Source organism: Balaenoptera borealis (genome assembly GCF_965194805.1).
Source record: "Balaenoptera borealis genome assembly, contig: HAP1_SCAFFOLD_790, whole genome shotgun sequence".
Lineage (NCBI taxonomy): Eukaryota > Metazoa > Chordata > Mammalia > Artiodactyla > Balaenopteridae > Balaenoptera > Balaenoptera borealis.
The window spans coordinates 290,395-312,374 of record NW_028123411.1 but is presented as its reverse complement, the minus strand read 5'-3'; the positions used below and the strand labels follow the sequence as shown (position 1 = coordinate 312,374).

General features: G+C 44.0%; 2 long non-coding RNA genes across 2 annotated transcripts in view; one reads left to right on the top strand and one right to left on the bottom strand.

Annotated features, from left to right (window-relative positions):
- The window catches only part of LOC309621660, a 30,040-nt gene extending 17,238 nt beyond the window's left edge, over positions 1–12,802 (top strand). Inside the window, exons 2-3 of the long non-coding RNA XR_014240135.1 lie at positions 5,065–5,771; positions 11,265–12,802. This is a non-coding gene — a long non-coding RNA (uncharacterized lncRNA). The remainder of the gene's footprint in view (positions 1–5,064; positions 5,772–11,264) is intronic.
- A 39-nt stretch (positions 12,803–12,841) lies between these two features.
- Positions 12,842–21,980, bottom strand: part of LOC309621661 — a 278,524-nt gene continuing 269,385 nt past the window's right edge. The window contains exon 3 of the long non-coding RNA XR_014240136.1: positions 12,842–21,894. This is a non-coding gene — a long non-coding RNA (uncharacterized lncRNA). The remainder of the gene's footprint in view (positions 21,895–21,980) is intronic.

The following is a 21,980-nucleotide window of genomic DNA, read 5'->3' as shown; positions in this document are numbered from 1 at the left end:
GAACCTCTTTTCAAGGGTAAAAATCTCTTAGTTTAGCTTTAAACAGAGTACTTGAAATAGGATATTAAGTTATAAGAATTTGCGATGGGGATTTTTTTAGTAATTACGTTGAGCAGCTTCCTTGGTTTTGAGAAGACAGCAGGAGGGAGGAATATTGTTTTCCTTTTTGTTAAATTCCAGTTTGGCCCTGGAACAGTCATTATTTTGTAACAATTCCAGGTCATCGCTCTACCATCATCCTATCAGGATCTTGCTTCCCTCAGGATCTTTGAAATAGATTTCAAGGAAGTGGAGGTCAATACAAAACCTTAATTCACACACCGATATATTTTGCTTCTTGCTGAAGGTTCAGATTCCAAGTAAAGATTCTGTCTTGGGATACAGTTAGTCCCATTTTCTGTCAGCGAGAAAGATCAAAAAAGAGGAAGCAAAATGGAAATGTGAATTGATACACAGAAAGCTACAGGAGTATTTATAAGAATCAGAGTGAAAGTGACATTTGATAATGCACAGACAATGCACACAGACAATGACTATGGTTACTTAGTGCCGAGGAGGTGTTAGGCGCCAGGCTAGGTCCTTTACAAATAACTTGACAGGGGCTTCCCTGGTGGCGCAGTGGTTGCGAATCTGCCTGCCAATGCAGGGGACACGGGTTCGAGCCCTGGTCTGGGAAGATCCCACATGCCACGGAGCAACTAGGCTCGTGAGCCACAAGTACTGAGCCTGTGCGTCTGGAGCCTCTGCTCCGCAACAAGAGAGGCCACGACAGTGAGAGGTCCGTGCACCACAATGAAGAGTGGCCCCTGCTCGCCTCAACTAGAGAAAGCCCTCGCACAGAAACGAAGACCCAACACAGCCAAAAATAAAGAAAGAAAGAAAGAAAGAAAGAAAGAATTAAAAATAATAATAACTTGACAAACATCTATGACAAAAATACAAATGATGCATCATTTTTCAGATGGGAAAGTGAAAAAATTCAGAGAGATAATGTAATTGGCCTAAAAGTCACACAAAGAGTAACAGAAAGGACTAGAAAGTCAAACTCAGGTCAATAGAACTAAAAATCCAACGATGTTTCCACTGCATCACAATACTGGTTTTCAGTTGATTTTTTTAGATAATGTATTGCTGAGACTATATCACTTGGTGATCTGAGAAAAAATCCAAGACCTCCACGTTCATGCTGAAGCCAACCAATGATGAGACTGGCTTTGAACCAGAACCGGGACCTTTTGGTAACTTTTGATCCTTATGTGGGGTCTATGGATTCTTGTCCTTTTTCAGGTGATTGAAAGACCCATTAAGAATATTAAAAATATTAATTTTTAATTAAGAATATTAAAAATATTCTTAATTTTTAATTAAGAAATAAAAATCTTAATTATAGATCCTCTTGGGCTGTCTTGAATGATAAAATGTGGGGACTTTCCTAACCGGCAAGAATACAGCCTTCAGGAGAAGCGTGTTCCCAACCTCTCCATTTTACACTAAAGAGAGTTCACCTCGAAGGTTTTCCCTCCTCTTGTTGTCATGGTTTTACTGAATCTGACCAGGACTCTGCTGGAGACCCTGTCACATGCTCTACCTACATTTACTTAATCGTTTTTTTTTTTTTTTTTTTTTTTTTTTTTTAAATTTTATTTATTTATTTATGGCTGTGTTGGGTCTTCGTTTCTGTGCGAGGGCTTTCTCCAGTTGCAGCAAGCGGGGGCCACTCTTCATCGCGGTGCGCAGGCCTCTCACTGTCGCGGCCTCTCTTGTTGCGGAGCACAGGCTCCAGATGCGCAGGCTCAGTAATTGTGGCTCACGGGCTTAGTTGCTCCGCGGCATGTGGGATCCTCCCAGACCAGGGCTCGAACCCGTGTCCCCTGCATTGGCAGGCAGATTCTCAACCGCTGCGCCACCAGGGAAGCCCCTTAATCGTTTTTTGAAACAACGTTTTGAGGTAAGTTCTAAGATTAACCCATTTACAGATGGAAAAAACAAGGCTCAGTGTAGCGAGAAATGGACTCAGCATCGTTCAAATAAGCAGCAGCACACCTGGGCCTGGAATCCAGGTCCAACTGTGCCAAAAGATGCTGGCTGAGAAGGTCTTAGAAGCTAGTCATGGCAGAAGGTCCAATCTAACACCTACTTTTCTAGATAAAGTGCCCCAGACCAGACCTTCTCCACCTTTTTCTGGTTGGATGGCTATTAAATACTTCCTTTCCAGCCCTCTCAAAGAATGCAAGTGCTGGACTTCATTTCGTGTTCATCCCAAGGATGTATGCAGTGATATCCCCAAAGATGTACCGTTGATCCTCATTATTCAGAATTGGTATTTGCGAATTTGCTTGTTCGCTAAAATGTATTTGTAACTCCAAGATCAATACTTGCAGTGCTTTTGTAGTCATTCATGGACCAACGACAGAGCGGCAAAACATTCAAGTTGCCTGATGCACGTGATTCAAGCTGAGGTCAAACAAGATGATGTTCTGTCTTCTTGTTTCAGCTCTCATACTGTAGACTGTGTCCTTTTCACAGTCTATTTAGCGCCAAATGTCTTTCACATTTTTGTGCTTTTTGTTGGTGATTTTGCTGTTTAAAAAGGCCCCCAGTTACAGCGCTGAAGTGCTGTCCAGTGTTCCTAAGACCAAGCACGCTGTGATAGGTCTTATGGAGAAAATAGGGGTGTTAGATAAGCTTCATGTAGGCATGAGGATAGTGCTGTTGGCCATGAGTTCATTCTTAATGAATCGATGATAGATATTAAATAGTGTCTTTAACCAGAAACACATTAAACAAGGTCATGTGTTGATCAGTTGATAAAATGTAATGACCAGAGGCTCATAGGAACCTAGCCCTGTGCTTCCCCTAGGAGCAGTGGTTCCGTGTCAGCAAATTCAGTGTTTGTGCTGACTTCACAGAACATTACTACCAAGAGTAATGAGAACCTACTGTCTATATAAACACCACTCATTCCTTCAATATATACATGAATAGGAAAGAACTGAAACAATCTTCGGAGAGTAGGGCAGTATCAAATTACAACTCATCCATACAATCAAGTTATAGATAGCCAGGAAGACTAAATGATCAGAAGAATTGAAAATTATCACTGTGTAGTGCAAATGTAAGGGACCAGAGTACTAAACTATGTAAATCCTATGGCTCAGAATTTACATAATTGGGACCTATCTCTAAATGCCCACACATGAAACCAAGTTTAGAAGGAAAGCTTCATGGTGGTCGTTGTGTAATGTACTTATGGATGTTATGAAGTGTCTTTTTTGTAATTTTCAATATTTTTAAGTTAACCATGCTTAAGTTAGCTAAATACATTTTTATTTTTATAATCATAAATGGTTCCAAATAGCTTCATCATCTGATATTCACACATTGTTTATAAGTGGGTCCAAAGCTCTTTGAATACCCTTTGGTCAGCTGCATCAGGCACCATAAAATGTTCATAATCATTGACCTGATTTCTATTTTGAGGAAATAAATTTAAAAAATTTTAAATTAGGTGCATAAAGATGTTTATTACACTATATTTTATGCAAGAAACAAACCTGAAGCCATCAGTGTACACTGTAAGTGGTATGATATCAGGAATATTGTAACATCAACATGATGAGATGCTATGCACCATGTATTTAAGAAATGGTCAATTAGCACTTGGTAGGGGTTAGGGATATAACGGTGAGTGAAAAAATGATACACTAAGGAACTTTTGGTTCCCCAGAAGGAAACAGATATTAGTCAAAAAATTACACACGAAAAAGTAATAATGCTCTGATCAGGGTGAAGGAAAATTGTCCTTTCATGATTGAAAAGGGAATACTGACAAAGTGATGGAATGAGGGTGCTTAGATATTTCCCCGAGGAACATGTGAGTAAGCTGAGATGTGGTGTTTGTTATGACAGATGGATGAAAGATATATAAACTAAAGAACACAAAACAAGACTTGTACTATAATTCTAATACATAAATATACATGTGTAGACAAGAGATGGAAAGGAATTTTCAAAAAAAAAGTAGAAATAGATCTATTAGGATGGTGGGATGGTGGTAATTCTTTTTCTTAAAATGATTTTTAATGTTCTTATTGTTAAAAATTTTAAGTGCAGTTATTTCTTAGATTTTGTAACTTGACCCAGTTACATTTGTTGCATATTCAAAATTACAAATTTATATTCAAAATAACATGTTAATATCCACTATGCCTTATTACACTATTTTTCCACATAAATACTGTTTTTTAGGCATTCAAATGAATATATGTTCACTATTGGAGCAATTGGTCAGGGTTAAAATATTGTTATTCTTTACCCTACTCTCAATGGAATGCTCATAATTTTCTTTCCAACTTCCCTTCTTTTCATGGTTTTATTTGCTTTTCATATCACTGTTAAAGATTGAAAATATCAACGCTATAAGAAGATTAAACCTGATTCTGTTTAATTTCTCTCCATTAAAAGAATCAATTGATTTTATTAAAAGGAGAATAAGAAGAAACATACACCACACTGCTGGTTGGATTATCATAGGTTGAGATTGTCAGCACACACACACACACACACACACACACACACACACACACACACGAGCACAGAATCAAATGGATACACATCCAGCCCTTTCAAAACACTGAGCCCAGACCCAAAGCTTGAAGGTTTTGTCAGGACTTTCTCCTTGGTTCTTCACAGCTTCACTTTGAAGCAGGAGTTGTTATCCTTCCCTTAAAAGTGAGCGAACTGAGTTCCTCAGATTTGAGAACGCTGCCCAAGTTGGGCTGGGCAGGGGGTCAGGGGAAAGCAGGGAAGCAGACATTGAGTAGGGACTCAAGACCCTTCCCCAGAGATTTCAAGGCTCAGTCTAAGTGCCATCTCCTTAGAGAGGACTTCCCTGGATGCTCTACCTTGAATTAGGGTCTCCAAGGTGTTCTCTTAATTCTTTATCCTGCTCATTTATTTCTGGCACTTATCACAAATAATACCTAACTTGTGTATTCCAGTTAAATTTATATTTAATCTGTTTGCTTGTTTACCTTCTGTCCCCACCCTCTATGAGAACGCAAGCTCCAGGAGGGGAGAAGAGATGTCCTATCTGCTGTTCACCATTCAAACGCCAGCTCCCAGAGCAGTGCGTGCTGCCTCGGACGCGCTCAATGAACATTTTGTTGAAAAAACAAATGATTAAATAAATAAAACTCATGTTTTGAGTATATCCTATGTTGTGCTTGAATGAAGGGTTCCATACCTAAAAGACAGAAAACTTTTTAAAGAAAGCAAACAGTCTGAGAGTTAACTATCTAAACTGGGGCAAGCCATGTATGAAATAGTTAAAATTTATGAAAGAAAAACATTAGTAAAAATAGTGGCATAAAAAAGGTTTATAAAGTATGAAATTTAAAAAGTGAGAAGAAAGGGGTGGGATTAATTTCAGCAATATATTCTGTTCAACCCAACATATCCAAATTAGTATCATTTCAACATGTAATCAGTATGAAAGAACTATTGAGTTTGTTTACCTAAGTCTCTTTTTGGACTCAGGATCTGAAACCCGTGTGTGTTGGACACTTAAGCCATCTCCATTCCACTAAGCACATTATCAGGGCTCGGGTGCTGCACATGGCCGTGGCTCCTGTCTTGGATAGCACAGCCAGAGGACGATCTTCTCATTTTAGACATGAGGACCTTGAGCCAAAGCAGGTCAGGGACTGACTCTGGGCCACAAGGAGGCTGTTCTAAGCAGAGATCACTGCTCCGAGCTCTCATTCCTCAAGGTGGGTACTTTTTCGATATCTGGGGGCCCTGTTGAGTAGGGATTACCAGGCAGGCTCTTTGCCTGGACTGCCTGTGTTGGAGTCTCACAAAGACCTCCTGTGTGGCTGTGCAACCTTGGGCATGTGATTTACTTTCTCTGCGACTCAGTTTCTCAAATGTTAAAGAGGGTTCTTTGTAGTGAACCAGAATCAAGTTATCCAAAGAATTATAATTACATAATATAAACCAAAGTCATGCAATAAATTGTGTCCCCTAGAAAAATATGTTGAAATCCCACCCCCTAATATCTCAGAATGTGACCTTATTTGAAAATATGGTTGTTACAGATGTAATTAGTTAAGGTGAGGTCATACTGGAGTAGGGGGGGCCCGTCATCCAATATGACTGTCATCCTTTTAAGAGAATAGAAGGCAGAGACTGGGATGCATAGGGGGACCTCTCTGAGACCACAGAGGAGAGACAGAGATTAGAATGATGCACCTATAAGCCAAGGATTGCTGGCCACCACCAGAAGCTTAGGAAAGGCAAAGAAGTATTCTACACAGAGTCTCAGTGGGGGCGTGGCTCTAATACCTGATCTCAGACTTCCAGCCTCCAAAACATTAAGAGAAGAAATTTCAATTGTTTTAATCCACTCAGTTTGTGGTAATTTGTTACAGAAACCTCAGGAAACTAATACACCCATAAAAAAGTTTTGCCAGATTAAATACAGGATGCTCAGTTAAACTTCAGATAAAAAATGAAAAAATATGTAGCATAAGTATGTCGCATGCAGTATTTGAGATAGACTTAGTTGGTATCCTGTATTTACATTTTCTAGATCTGGCAACCTTGCCCATATACCACTTTTACAACATGTCAACCACAGCTTTTAAAGACATGTTAGCCAAGACATGGAAGCAACCTAAATGTCCATCGACAGATGAATGGATAAAGAAGATGGTATACATATACAATGAAACACTCACTACTCAGCCATAAAAAAGAATGAAATAATGCCATTTACAGCAACATGGATGGACCTAGAGATTATCATATTAAGTGAAATAAGTCAGATAGAGAAAGACAAACATCATATGATATCACTTATATGTGGAATCTAAAAAAAATGACACCAACGAACTTATTTATGAAACAGAAATAGACACACAGATGTAGAAAACAAACTTATGGTTACCAAAAAGGAAAAGAGGGGGAGGGATAAATGGAGTTTGAGATTAACATATACACACGACTATACATAAAATAGATACTACTACTGTACAGCACAGGGAACTATATGCAATAGCTTGTAATAACCTATAATGGAAGAGAATCTGCAAAAGTATATATGTATATAAATGTATGTATGTATAACTGAATCAGTTTTCTGTACACCTGAAACTAACACAGCATTGTAAATTAACTATACTTCTATTTTTAAAATTAGCTCTTGTTAGAGGAAGTATATAGATATAAATGTGTTTTCTGTGAATAAAGATATACATCCTACACACATTCTAATATTTTAGGTATTCACAAATGGATGTTGTAATAGTATTCATTTTAGCACTGATTGAAATCAGAACGCCACAGTCTGACGAAGTCAAACTGCCCCGTGGTGACGGGCCTGTGGAGCAACTCTGGTTCCTCAGGGTTCAGCAAGGTCCAATTTCATCACAAGCGGGCTGCTCCACGTGCGTGCCTGAGCCTGGTGTGGGCAGCTGCGTGTCTGGGCAGTGCCCGCTGCCTCAGAAAATCACTCTGCCGCAACAGCCCGCTGCCTCCAGAACTGCCTCCGTGTGCCCTTCCCGAATGCTCCCATTAGCTTCTCCTACTGGAGCCACAGAATGACTGTGACAAACTCTATTTTATTAGCCGAGCAGATGTTATCGATATCTGGGAAACGCACCCATCGTTCTTTCAGTGGCATGAACGGGGGTGGGGGGGCAGTTTCCTTTTCCGCCTCCTCCTCCATCCCTTCCCGCGCCCCCCCAGCAGTGGGCATCCTGCCATCCATCCAGAAGATAGCTGCCCTTCCCCCAAGACCCCGTGGGAGCCTTCGGGCTAACGTGATCTTATCAGGCAGAGATAAACCGGGCTGAGTATTTATGACCCTGCCTTTTGGGAAGAGCAGTCTCTGGGTGTGCTCAGTTCAGGAAGTTGATAAAAAGGAGGGAAAAATCAAGAAACAGATGTTTCTGGATTGTGTGTGTGCACACGCACATGCACGTAATAGAAAACGACAATTTTGTATATCCAAGTTTTTTACGAGGACTTGATAAATTCTAATATTAATTGATAATTCATCAACCCCAGCAATATTTATTGAGAACGTATCATGCACCCGTGATTTACATGCTGGTGATTCAGGAGTGAACAAGAAAGATTAACCCTGCCCCTCATGGAGTTCACCTACCAGTAAGAGGAGACAGATAATAAACAAGTAAACAGCTAAAGACTTTCAATGTTTTTAATAAGTGTTGGGAAGGAAATAACCCGGCTGCAGAGGCTGACGGGAACAGGGACATCTATTTTAGGAAGGGACCTCTGAAAAGGCAGCATTAAGAGGACGCCCAAAGAATGATAAGGAAATAGCCACGGGAAGTCTGTGAGCCACAGGAGGCTTTTCAGAAGGAGATGGGCTTGTCTCAAGCAGTGCTTGAGAACTTCACTCTAGAAGCCTCTGGAAGAGTTGGGGTTTTGCAAGAGAATTATGTCCCAGGCCATCCACTGCATGTGATGAATGGATCTCTCTGCCTCTAGGATGGTTCTAGTTATTAAATGGACTTCTCTGCATCTGGAAATGTTCTAGTTATGTGCCATCTTTGGAAGAGTTGAGAAAACAGTCACTTGAATCACTTTCTGTGTTCTGTGGTTCAGATTAAGAGCTCCAGTTGAGAAAGGCTCTGAACTTTAGACATTATGACCCAGGTGATGAGGAGAAAGGAAGCTGGCATAGAAATATACTGAATGTGAGTGACCCACCCAGCCTCGGTTTCTCCCACTGAAAATGGGCATCCTGACACCTCCCTGGGAAGGTTTTCAGGTCAAAAGGGGACAACACACGAAAAGCTGCTCAGTTTAGTGCCTGAGAGCAGGTGGAATAAAGTAAGTGTGTTTCTCTTCCCTCCTTTCGTCTTTTCCCCCACGATCCACTTAACCCAAACCAGAATGAGGCACAGCAACCTAGCAGCAACGGGGCTGGAAAAACCTGATATTCCCACGTTTTCAGTGGATTTAGATCCTGAGATCCAAAAAGGCATTTGAGCACCAGACAAGGAAACACACACACACACATACACAACATCCCAGCCCTTTACGTAGCACAGCCCGACTCCCAGGAACAAACAGGCCCCTCCCTCGGTTCTGACATGAAACCCACAGTCATTCAGTCCTCCCTCCTGGGCAGGGATGGAGTGGAGTTACTGTGGCCATAGATTTTGCAATTCATGCTTTAGTGCAGCACTACACCTCCCATCACCAGGGCACATCCCCAAGGGTCCACTGATAACCTTCACTTCACCATAAAGTGTTCCAATGACCCAGTCTGCAGCCATCTGGCAAACTTCTGTTATTTTCCAAACACGCCATAACACATAGGTATGCGTCCTTATGTACACCCAGACGGACGGAGGCGTTCACACTGGTAAACTCACTTGCAACTAACTGCTGTACGCTTTTATCACACGGAATCATAGCTGCCTGATTCCTTCCTTTACCTATTCCTTGAATGTAAGCTTCAGAGGACTGAGTCTTATTTGTTTTGCTCTGATTTGTGCTGCTGTCTGGCAATAGCTTTCCTGTTGTTGAACAAATAAATAAAACTGAAAAACAAACAAACTCAAAACCACATATGCACAGCTAAATAGGAACTCACAAATACATCCCCAACCCACGGGAATTCCTGACCACACTCAGAAGCACATTCACGCAAGGGCCACAAGTGTGAGTTACACACACGCACAGTACATGTTTACACTTTGTAACTCTGAAGTTGTTACAGACACCTTTCAGCATCCCTACCTCTGTCTGCATGAAGATACTTCTAGGTAATTCCAGGCACCTGGCTGGCCTGATGTGGCGGCTTCGCGGTCCAGAGCCGATAACACAGACCGCACCCGGGACTTGAGCCCTCTACTCTTCAAAGCTCACTGCTTGCACCCAAGACCAGGTGATCACTGAATGCAGTAAATGTGCCTGATTCTGAGGCCTCTCTTTCATGAGTCAGAACTCGACACCAGCCATCGGGGGAGACTTAATCTATATAACAGACTCTCTGCTCTGGGGTCTGAGATGGTGTAGAGGCCGAAGCAAAGATGTCAAATCATGTGTGGTCTTTAAATAACCCTTGATGTCTGTCACAAGAGTTGCGCCTGGGACCTGGGCCCATTCCAGTCGGTAACTGGTAATTCCAACTGGTAATTATGTGCTCTGGGTAGTTTCGGTTGGCATTCCGCACATCCTGTGCTCCAACGGCAAGAGGTGTTCCCGGGTTTCATGCCAGAGGTGGCTCCATTTCAAGCCCCATAAAGTCTCTAAATACCTTTGGAATGCTGCGGAATGAAAGACGCTATCCTCGTTAAACACATGGGCTTCTCGAAAGAAAACCCATTACTCTCGGATAATGACAGTTTTTCCTGGTCCTTACGTTCCTTGTTAAAGGAAAATGTCAATTAATAAAGAACACGCACATAACCCTTCCCAGGAATTAACTAATTATGTCAACCAATGTCCTAGGGGGCTAAGCAAGTAATCTGCTTGCAAATTATTGGATTCTTCAGAATATACGGAGATGTTCTAGATTGTTTTGACACTTTTCTTTTCGTCTTTTTTCTTTTTCGCTTTTTGATATGCAATTAACCACCCTTGGATTGAAGTCTGCTCTCTTGTTCCCACATAGCATTTACCTCCATTTAAGAAGATGTAGGCTCTTTTTATTTTATTTTATTTCATTTTATTCTGTTTGTTCATTCATTGATGGACATTTGGATTGTTTCTATCTTTTGGCTATTGTGAATATTGCTCTGCTATGAATATTTATGTACAAGTTTTTGTGTGGACAAATGTTTTCAATTCTCTAGGGTATATACCTAGGAGTAGAATTGCCAGGTCATATGGTAACTCTATGTTTAACTGTTTGAAAAACTTGTAGGCCATTTTTAGATCGGACATTGCCAGGGCTTTATGATAGTAGCACCAGGAATAAAATTGGAGTTTTCCTTTTCCTATCCTCACAAAGGAATTCCAAAGCCAAATTAAGTTGAAAATGTAAGATGCTGACCTTGGAGGTGAGCTCTCTCAAGACCTGGGAGACAAGTAAGAGCCTGAGATGGGAGGGCCTTCCCTCATCAATTTCCTTATTTCCTGATAATGTACCAGGGTTTGGAATGAACACATAGTCAAGTCACTACTCTTATGTGTGTTCTCTATTGCTGTGTAACAAACTACCCCAAAATGCAGTGCCTTCAAAGCATAGCACTTTATTATTTCTCAATTTGTCCGTTGACCAGGCTCATCAAGGTGTTCTTACGCTGGTCTCACTAAGGCTTTCGCTAGCAGCTGCAGCCAGATGGTGTCTGGGCTACAGTCACCTGAAGACAGGACCTGCTATGGCTCCCTCCTTTGCCGTGCTGCCCTGGGGCTATTCTTTTCCATGTGGCATCTCCACGTGGTCTTTCTCTACGTGGTCTCTCCAGCTGAGGAGCTGGGCTTCTTACACAGGGGCTCAGGGCTCCCAAGAATGAACATGTCAAGAAGTAAGAAGCAGGAGCTGCCCTTCTTCTTAAATACTGGGCCTGCAGCCAACACTGCATTCTACTCTCTGCGTGCTATAGTTTAATATGATCTCGGGCCAGCCCAGATTCACCGTGGAAGGGCCCACAGGTGCATGGGAGAGCCGGGAGGCCTGGGTCACTGGGGGCCACCTTTGCTGAATAGCTGCCGCCCCTGTGTTGTCTTTTCTGTTGACCTCCGCCAAAGGCTACTAGTCTCTCACTTGATGCTCCGCAAAAAGAGAAGCCACCGCAGTGAGAAGCCTGCTCACAGCAACGAAAAGTCGCCCCCGCTCGCCGCAACTAGAGAAAGCCCGCGTGCAGCAATGAAGACCCAACACAGCCAAAAATAAATAAATTAATGTAAACGAGCAATTGTATATCTTTATATTTGTGTATACACAGGAAATATATGGATAGATACACATTAAAGAGATTTCTAACAGAGATTTCCTCTAGGGAACTGAGAAAGAGGTAAGAGATAACCTTTCATTTTATACTTCTCTGGCTGTTAAAAAAATTGCAATTAGTTTGCACTTCTTTTATAAAAAACATTAATTAAAAGCCTAACCCAATTTTAGGAAACATTTGCTGAACTCTTAACATGAACAAGGTCCCATTCTTGTTTTTATAGATCTAGTGATTTTTAAAGTGATAAGACATAGTTTTTTTTTTTTTTCCCAAAGAAATCCTCAGCTAATTTGGACATACGCAAATACACACATACAAAGACACACACACACATACACACACATGCACACTGCACATACCACACACCCACCATTAAACATCATTAAGAAGCAACATTCAACATACATCAAACAATGGCCAAAGCCTGCACAATTTTTGCAAAATCCAAACTGGTGCTGAGAAGTTAATGCTCTCAAGCGTAAAATCAAAAGAACACGACCAAGCTCTGCTTCGCCCTTCCTTCCTTGCACACAGATTGAGAACCTTCCTCTGGCATACAGAAGCCCAAGTCTGGCTCACTTAGCCCGGAGTGCACTGACTGAGAGCAGCCCAGGGAGGAGCCGCCCTTGGCACTCAGTTGGGTCTTCTGCCCATTGATTGCCAGTCTCTCAGAATGCCTCTCTCTCCAAGTGGGCAGGATGCAGCCCAGGGGTCATTCCCAGATCACACATATTCCTGAGAACGTGTTCTTTCTTGAAATGGTGATGCAATGCACAAGAGGGTTTCGGGACTGATCAATGGCAGCGAGGGCTCTGGCAGGATGTACAGTAATTTGACTCAGTTCAATAAATTGAGCTTCTGGGGCAGGAAAAAAGCCCCCCCCGCCCCGCCCGCATTCTAAAAATGCTGGTATGAAGCACGCCGAGAGCCTCTGTCTCCTCTGCCCCAGCAGAATTCCCTGAAAGCACCCCCATCTTGCGATTGCTAATACTCAAACCAGTGGGATAGATCTCGGGTGGGAATGTATCGGGCGTATTGAGAAGCTCATTGATCTGTAGGCTTCTCAGAGCCTAATGCTCCATCCGACACGAGCTCTGAATACTTCTGAGCATGCGCTTTTCCTCTGCCTGCCAGGGGCCCGGTTATCAATCATGACCCTTGTTCCGCTCAAGGCAGAAGGGAGTAATGACATCTATCCAGTGGTTCTGAGTTGGCTCCAAGGACCTGTTCTCTTGGAGAAGAATCTGGGGCCATAGCAGAGGGTGAGAGCTAGGCCTCCCCATATAGGAGAGATGGGAGGGGGAGGATAAAATCAAGGCAGATGTGGGCACTTTGTATGGCCTAAAATACTTCACATGCACCATTTCATTTCTTCATGGCTACAACCCCGTGAGATCGGTTCTATCAATAGCTCCATTTTTCAGAAGAGGAAACTAAGGCTCTGAGATGTGAAGTAAAACAGTCTGAGACTTCAAAGAAAGTCCAAGAGTTTATGCAAAACAGCCAGAAAAACTCCACTTTGGACCAGTCCCACATATAATTTCGTTTGGACACAAGACTCTTCAGCCAAAATCAGAAATGCTTTGAACACTTTGACCTAATCTAGCTAGCAATTCTTTCCATTTTACAGATGAGGGGCCTGAAACTTAGAGAAACAAAAAGAACTGCCCAAGTTGACATGGCCACCAAGTGGCTGTAGAACGCCCACAAGTAATAATTATATTACCAGCTATTATTTACTGAAAGTATATCATGTATCAGGCAATAAGCTTCTCATATAGGATCTGATATAATCCTCACAACACATGAGATAATGTAGCACCGCCCTTGTGGGATTATGGGGAGTATTAAATAAAGTCAGGCTCTTCTTACTAACTCTCTGGTATGTTTCTAAATGTGGGTATACCTTCCTATAAGATCAACTAGGATCATAGAACTTTCTATACACACACACTTATGCATGTTGAATCTTATCTTCACGTGGCATCTAGAAATAAATTATCATCTGGTATACACATCTAACTCTGCACAGAGGTGTCTGTGTGTATATATAAATGCACAGTTATTAAGTGCATGTAACAAAGAGGTGACTTTATTTTTCCTTCAAGAAACTCAAACTGTTTGTGAAACCTTTAATAGGGATTAAACAGCTGATAATCGGCTTTTACCATGTTATTGACCCTTCCAACATTTGTCTTAGTGATCTTCTGTACCTGAAGTGGTGTGTACAGACTGTGGGATCCATTTCTTTGCCTGGTCATGGGAGGATTCTACCCACGCTTCAACCTTGTCCAGGGCAAAGGGGATGGGGCAGAGTTGGGGTAATGGCAGTTCACTGCCTCACCCCTCTGTGTCTCCCCTTCACGTCCCTTTGAAAAGTTACTTATTAAATAGCGGCAAGACATGTGTCTTCATATATGGCCACACCTCCTCCTTCCGTAGCTCATGGCTGGTCTGAGAAATAGAGGTGGTCCAGTTCAAAGAACATGGGTAATAGCAGCTTTGACATCTTCTACCTTTGGGATCTGGGGTAAACAATTCAGTCTTACCGATTGTCTTCCTCATCTGTGAAATGGGAATAATAGTGGACCCATTCAATGGGCTCAGGTTTATTAAAGGTTGTGTGAGCTCCTTATGTGTTGACAACCCTCATTCCCTTAGATTAGGTTCTCAAAGTGTGCTTCCCAGACCAGCTGCTCCAGCAGCACCTGGCAGCTTGCTGGAAATGCAAATGCTAAGGCCCCAGCTCTGATCCACTGAATCAGAAACTCTGGGGGTGGACCCAGCAATATAGGTTTTCACACACCCTTCAGGGGATTCTGAAGCAGCTCAAATCGGAGAATCATGTCTTTAGACTATTATCACTTTGCATCTCATACACCAAGTCCTGGCTGTCAGAAACTTCTCTTCAGGACCTCGAGTCTGCATCTGCTCTTGCCATGGGGCATTATTCCACATCCCTCTATACTCCCTTCTCTTCCCTGGATAACTCAGCTGTCAGATCTTTACCTAGAAGGCACTTCCCCCAGGAAGCATTGCCTGGACTGTCCTGGCTGTATTCAGTATCCCCGAGCCCTTTGTGTTTCTCTTCTGCATATTCCAAGTCATGTAAGGCTTGTGGGTTTAAATTACCTGTTTCCCTAACCAAACTGCAAGATCCCTCCAGGCAGGGCTCTTGTCAGTGTTGTCCCCGGTGATGGGTAAGTGGACAAGAAAGGCAGTGGAAGTTTCTAGCATCCAACCCCAAGGAGCATCCTCAAGACTTCCTTCCACCAGCAAGCCTCCGCAGACGTCTCAATGCACACACTTCTGCCTTTCCCTGACTTGAGGCCTGAGATCTGACCGGGGGAAGCAGTCTCTGCATCGTTCTGATGAACCGCCTCTAACTACAGCAGGGTTGTTTTAGGTTTTTTGAAGGCTGTGTCCCAGCCCAAGTTATAAGGATCTGAAGAGCTGAACCACTGTATGAAATTTGGTTTTACATTTTCTCCAGAATTTCTCTATTAGCCCAGATCAGACGTTTGGTAAATAGGTGCTGACCCGGGGAAAAATAATGATGAGACAACATGGTGTCTGAAAGTCCAGCAACCTAGTTATTAATCATTGACTTTCTCACATGGGAAAGGGGACCAAACTTTAAGGGGAGAGACACTTAAATTATGCCTTTTTAAATTGGTGGTTGGGGGAAGAGGAAAAATTAAAGCCCCTCTATTTATAATCAAAGGAGGGAGGGGAATAAAATTGAAGGGTAAAAATAAGAAAATGTGACATGGGTAAGTTCTTCAAGTTAATGCCCCCAGAATATTTACTGAATTTACATTAGGAGAATATTATGGAAGACATACTATGTACAAGCCAGTGTGTACCTGTCCTTGTGGATTGCATAGTACATGTAACAAGTAACTTCCATAAGAGATCATAGACTATTTTGAGCTGGTGGAGCAGAGAAAGCAGTCTGGGAAGGCTTCTCGGAAGAGGAAGGACATTCTGTACAGAGTTAGCATCGAGGACAAATGTGGGGAGATGGGAAACACGCAGATGAGAAAGCTGCCCGCTACAGGAAGGTCCCCAGGCATGAGCAGTTCTGTGCGACGGTGATGGATTGAACAAGGACCACAGAAGGAGGCCTTTGCTCCAAGAGCTGCAGGTCTGTGAGGACTCCTCAGCACTCCTGCCTCGTGCTATGAAGAGGGCTCCGATCTTAGGACTGGTCCAGGGAGCGCTGCTCAAACCTGAGTGTCTATCAGAATCCTCTTGGGGGCTTCTTGAAATGCAGATTTCCGAAATGCAGTTTGCATTTCTTAAAATGCAAACTCCCTCTGAAGTTTCTAATTCAGTGGGTCTGAGGTGAGGCTGGAGAATTTCATTTCTAGCACGTTTCCAGGTGAGGCCGAGGCTGCTGGCCTGGGACCCACCCTTTCAGAACCCCTGGCGCAGCTAGTCCCCAGGTAAACATCAAGTCTTAGCTGAGAATGGGGTGGGGGGCCAGAATGGGATCAAAAAATGTGGCCCACTGGTGGCCAAGTCCTTGGTGCTGGCCTCAGGGACACTCCGAGAGCCACACCGCTCCCCAGTTTAACACCTGCCAAGGTCCAGCGTCCCGTGGCAGGGCCACGCGGGGCCCGCACCCGGCACTCTGCAGAGTTTCCCAACCCCAAGAACTCACACCTGGCAGAAAAGAGTGTTGGGGCCTTGTAATGTCCATCTAGATACCCGAGACTTGGCTCCCGTTGAAACAAAATGTGCCTGCGTTAATTATTCCAACCAGTGAGGGCCTCAGAAGCATGGCGGTGGCTAATTACAAAGCCTCCCGCCTGCAAGCGGACTCCAGATCAGGCGGTTCTGGGTTCTAATGGCGCCATTCACTCCGATTAGGCATTGCCGCCCTTCATTATTGCCGCTGTTAACATCTGAATCTGAGTTTCTTCATCTTTGAAGTAGAGATGAGGTCGCTTTATTGTTTCAGTTTGGGCGCCTGCTCGCTGCTTATTAAATGCTAATTAGTACATGATAAATGCAATTAGAGGGTCGGAGCTGACTGTTCAAACCCTCCTAGCCGCTCTGCTGGCCACTAGGGCCAGGACCAGTTCTCCAGCTCAAGGGAGAAGAATAGGGCAGCAGAAGGAGTCTTAAGGAGCGTGTTTGTTACCAAGGCCAAGTTCCAGCTGTTTCGATGTTTGTACCTTTCATCCAGTTTCCATTTATTTTATATGTTATTCCTTCCCTTCCCTGAAGGCAATGATGGAGACACCTCTCAGGCACACCTGCCGCTGCTCTAGGACACAGAGGCTGTGGCCGGCTGCTTGTTTGGCTCGTTGTACTAATGAGAAGGCCCCAGGCGCCTGGTTCCAGGTGTTACTTCAACCCATCAATGATCCCAGTTCTGAGGTCTCTGAGATGTTCTCTGTCTTTCCCTCATGAGCACAAGAAGCCTTCTGTGCATTAGGAGGCTTCTGCCTTCTTTTCGGATTCCACATATAAGTGAGATCACACAGTATTTGTCTTTCTGTGTCTGGTTTATTTCACCTCGTGTGACGTCCTCCAGCGTCATCCATGCTGTTGCAAATGACAGGATGTCCTTCTTTTTATGGCTTAATAATATTCCACTGTGTGTGTGTGTATTGCATGTATATATGTGTGTGTGTGTATATATATATATAATTTTCTTTATCCATTCATCCACTGTATACATTTTCAGTTATACAATGAATACGTTCTGGGGCTCTAACACACAGGCTGGTGACTCTAGTTAATCACACGGCATTGTATATACCTGAAATTTATTAGAAGTAGATCTTGAGTCTTCTCACGACACACACGCACACAGGTAACTATGTGAGATGTGGCCGTGTTAATTACCTTGATTGTGGGGATCACTTCACAATGTATATATATGTCAATCCCCCAGTTGTACACCTTAAATATACACAGTTTTTGTCAATTAAACCTCAGTAAAACTGGGGGGAAAAAGAAAACTATAAAAAGAAGAAGGCCTCTTTCTCTCCCGGCTCAAGAACTCATTTGAGGCAGAAGAAGAAGGGATAGATGACCCTGCCCTCTTTTTCTCCAGGAAGCGAATGTGTGCCTAAAATGGCCTCGTCCTCCAGGTGAGCTTTCCCTGCTGGTGCTGTCCTGGGGTTACCCCAGCTGCAGGGGATTCTGGGAGAGCCAGCATCTCCTGGGGGGTGAACACATGGCTGCCCTGGATGAAGCCAGGGTCTTCTGAGCAAAGACAAAGGAGAGGATGGGTTTGGGGTGAGCAACTGCCCATATCCATCTGATGGCTGAGTTTGGAGGCATGTTGCACTGGGCTGGAAATCCCTTCCCTGCCACTTGCTAGATGATGAGCTTGGGCAGTCTTGAACTTTCCAGCTTCATTATTTGTCTAATTGTGGTAATAATCCCCCCACCCTGCCCCCGAGGCATCTGTGAGGGTTAAGTGATGTCACATATGAAATCACAAAGCACAGCCCCCAGTATGTGTTCCATGAAGAGTAAACAAACTATTATAATTAGTAATGAGAATGACAATATTCCTCCTTAATTCCACGGGCTCCGGCTTGGCCCCTAAACGCAGTATGTGCCATTTTCCCAGAGCCCTCCCGGACAGCCAGGAGGAGCGCCTCTGCCCCGTTGTCACTAGAGGACACGGCCTCTGGATTCCTTCCCGCAAGCTGGACTTTGTTCACCCCTGCGGAGAGCGTATCCGGAAAGCATATGGGCGCTGTAACCGCAGCTCGGTTTGACCTTTAAGCTCTAGGAGCATAAAACCTCCTAGCGTCTTGTTTTTCACGGCTAGAGTCCACACTGCCGGCTCCCCGCTCCCGTGGGCTGGCCCAGGGCCAATCTGCTCTCCCAGAACTGGGAAGAACGGAGACAAATGACCCCACATTGATATGTAACTTGCCCTAATATTGACCCTGGCCCTGTGGTCAGTGATTCCCATTGTGGGTAAATGATTGGACTGTTTTGGCTTTTACCCCGTTTGACTTTTCCACCCTCTCCACCCCTGTTGTGAACAACGAAAGGAAACTCAGTTCATCGAGTGATATGATTAAGACTCCTGCTATTGCCCTTTGGTGGATATGGCCGCCAAGCTGGCAGTATTTCTTCTGAATCAGCTAGGAGACTGTGATTGTCCTTCATTCAACACAAATGACAAAGTAGAAGCCCCCCCACTGGAGACGCAGCTATGTTACAGGATCCAAGAAAACAGTGATAATGATAATTATTAATTACTATTAATTTATGATAATAATTGTTACTAACATTAATTGAGTGCTCAAGATGGGCCTGGTGTGATAAGTGCGTTAGACTAGATGCAATCATTCATTCCTCTGTTACTCATATCTGCTAAGCTCTGAATTAGGCACCACCTTAAGTTCCTGCCCTGTGTGGGGATTCAGGTCACGATTAGGTCTGGTGTCATCAGGGCTGTGAGGGAGGCCATACTAAGGATTATCTGTAGTGATAATATTATAGTTACCAGGTCTTAACTGAGTGTTTACTGCACAGCAGGCGTTCAAGACACATTCTGTTTTTAGCTATACCTCTTCATAGGTTCTCTTTGTAAGCCCATTTTCTAGATGAGGCAACTGAAGTTCAGCAATGGTTAAGTAACCAGTCCAAGGTCACACAGCTGGTGAAAATCTGCTTCTGGCCGAGTACAGAGCCCAGGCTGACACCAGAGCTGGGCTGCTTGCCCCAGCTCTGCCTCTTGTCAACTTTGCCACCTTGGACAAGTTGCTTAAGCTGTCTGGACTTGGTTTCCCAATGTGTAAAATGGGCTTATAGTCTCACTGACTTACTTCATGTTGTGATAGTGAAGAGTAAATGAGTTGGCAGGTGCAAAATGCTGGGGCCTTCTATGCCTACCTATCACCCGGTAAGGACAGGTCTCTAGTGGGGCTGGAGAAGTGACTGCTGGGCTGAGCTTTGAAGGGTAATTAAGAATTACCCAGGTGGGGAAGAGAGCTTTTGCAGAGGCACTGAAGTCTGGGAGGCATGGAGAGCCGAGAGGATTCACGAACAGCTCAGGAGAGCTGAAAGTTGACTGTGTGCCCGGAGGTGGGTGGAACAGAGGAGCGGGTAGAAGCAGGATTCCAGTAGGTTCTGAAGGGGACTCGGAGCCTCCTCTAAAGGCAGTGGGGAGGCGGTAAGAGTGTGAAGCAAGGAAATGCCTCTTTCTTCCCCTAAAGAAGAAATGATTCTAGACTCCAACTCCAGGACCAGAAGTCCTGCTCTAGCCCATGCTGGAGAGAAGACTCACTTCTTGTTGACCAAAGAAACACCACTTCCTCCTAACCCTCCTCTGGGACTGGCCGTGGCAGGCCCACAGCTGGCTCTTTTCCAACTCTCTCCCGGCTGACCTTCTGCAGGGGTTCCCAGCCCATGCAGAGGGCAAGGTCGGGGTGCAGGGGAGGTCACTGGCTTGCTTGTTACCTTATAATCTGTGGGCGAGGGCTGCACCCTTCAAGGGCGAAGTTCACAGTCAGGGCACCCTCGCCATGATATGATCCCTGGCTTTTAAATACCCCGGGCTCTGAGGTCTGTCTGAGGGGGACCAGGCTGAAATGAGGGGCTCCTACTTGCAAAACAGGGAACCATGGGTTTAAAAATCCCCCTGAGGGAACCTGCACTCACCAGGCCCCAGACCCTCAGAGGACCGTTTGTGCGTTTGAAGGGCTGGGGCAGCTGCTGGGCCCACAGGGACCTTGCAGCCAGTTCTGTTCTCAGGAGAGTGCCCCCGAGGTGGAGAAATGGAAAATGGGGCTCCTGGTGGGCCCTGGGCTGCCCAAGGGAAGAGGGCTGGCCTCCACATTTTCCCAGATCCATGTGGGCAGCTACAAAGGAGCTTTTGAGGATAAACAAATACGGAATTGAGAAAATAAGGAAGGAGCTGGCATCTGAGGAATGCGAATATTTAGAAAATGCTGGTGTGTGAAGACAGAGCAGGCTGTTCTGTTATAGGTTAGATGCCTGATGGCCTGGGACAGGGGAACTGCAAAAAAGGAAAAAAAAAAATCTTGGTGGAAACAAGGTTTCTTCAGGGTGGATTGTTTCCCACAGGCAAAAATGAAGGGTGGAAAGTACAGGAGTTTGAGGGAATAGTATGGAGGCTATTCTATCACTTCACGTTGTAGTCAACCCAATATTATGAAATACCACTAGACACTGCTCTCACATTGTCATAGTTTATTTTAATTCTTATATTATTATTATTATTATTATTTGTTTCTTTGCCGAGAGACCCAAGGGGTTTGCATCCATCAGTTTCTGGAGAGGATCGGCATGGTAGCGCATAGGATGACGGCTAACCACGGCAGAAACAGGTTAATAGGGAAATTCAGGGTCAAAATCAAGGGCGAGCCTGGTTACCATATTCTTTAAGCTTCTGCAGACAGTGGCAAAGGGCAAGTAACTAATTGTGTACACAGTCAACCTTAAATTTGCAAATACTTTATCCTTCCTTGAACACACCCTAGATCCCTTTTCTTGCTTCTTGCCTCTAACAATTTTGTTCATTCATTCATTCATCTATTCATTAGCTCAATGACCATTTTTGCACATCTGATAAGCACTGAAAGTTACCGTGTTAGTCAGGTTGTCCTCCGTGAGCTTTACATATACCGCGCTGTCACATTTACTCATTACTGCAGGGTCTGTGCCATTACTGACCCCATTTTAAAGATGGTGAAATGGAGCCTTAGATTTGTGTTCGCATCTAATGCTACTATAGTAAATTACTACGAACTTAGTGGTTTAAAGCAACACGAGTGTATTATCTTACGGTTCTGGAGGTCGAAGTCCAACGTGGGTCTCACCGGGGCTAAAATCAAGGTGTCGGCAGGACACACTCCGTTCAGGAGGCTCTAGCCACGAATCCATGCGCTTGATTCCTCTGGCTTCCGGAAGCCGCCTGCATTTCTTGACTTGTGTCTCCTTCCATCTTCAAAACCTGTAACAGAGAGTCTGGTGTTTTTCATATGGCATCACTTCAGCACTGACTCCATTTCTGCCTCTAGCTTCCAGTTTTAAGGACCC